Here is a 604-nt window from a genome sequence, read left to right on the forward strand (position 1 = left end):
TCTTAGATACAACATCTGAAATAATTCTGAATTCCAATTTTGGGAAAAATTGAAAACTATAAAACTACAACTTATGCTCGATTTGCCTAATGCCTTTTTGGGGAATAAATATTTTGATTACCTTGTTTTTATGCAGAAGAGACCATCTAGAATAATTTACTTTAAAAATTTGTACCCATACTGCTCTGGACAGACTCTTCGGCTTCAGATAGTAACTCTTTTGGGGGTTTTACCGAACTGTGAAATAATTGAAAAAGTGATCATTATTCTAATATTCTGATGAAAAACAGAGTACTGTGAAATACTCTGAATTCTTTGGTTTCTTGCATTCATAATGCCCTTTACATTAGAAATGTACAAACAACCTTTAATTTGTGCTTTTACATTTTACTCATGGTTGGTGATCACTTTCCTTACAACTTGTAACTCCTTCTCATTCGAAAGAACTGGGAAGAATTACCCCCTGACTAAAACAACACCCACCCCACACACACACGAGGGGAATAATGATGGTGTTTCTTCTGAAAGCTGTGTCACTGTGGCTGCAGCTACTGGAGACTTTGTATATATGAAGTCAATGCAGTTAGTAATCATTTCTATCACC

The 604-nt window shown here is 34.9% G+C and overlaps 1 long non-coding RNA gene across 1 annotated transcript in view; it reads right to left on the minus strand.

Annotated features, from left to right (window-relative positions):
* The window catches only part of LOC115071574, a 5,095-nt gene extending 4,806 nt beyond the window's left edge, over positions 1 to 289 (minus strand). The window contains exon 1 of the long non-coding RNA XR_003850669.1: positions 122 to 289. This is a non-coding gene — a long non-coding RNA (uncharacterized LOC115071574). The remainder of the gene's footprint in view (positions 1 to 121) is intronic.
* Positions 290 to 604: the final 315 nt, after the last annotated feature.

This window comes from Nannospalax galili, unplaced genomic scaffold (genome assembly GCF_000622305.1).
Source record: "Nannospalax galili isolate Female #2095 unplaced genomic scaffold, S.galili_v1.0 scaffold299, whole genome shotgun sequence".
NCBI lineage: Eukaryota > Metazoa > Chordata > Mammalia > Rodentia > Spalacidae > Nannospalax > Nannospalax galili.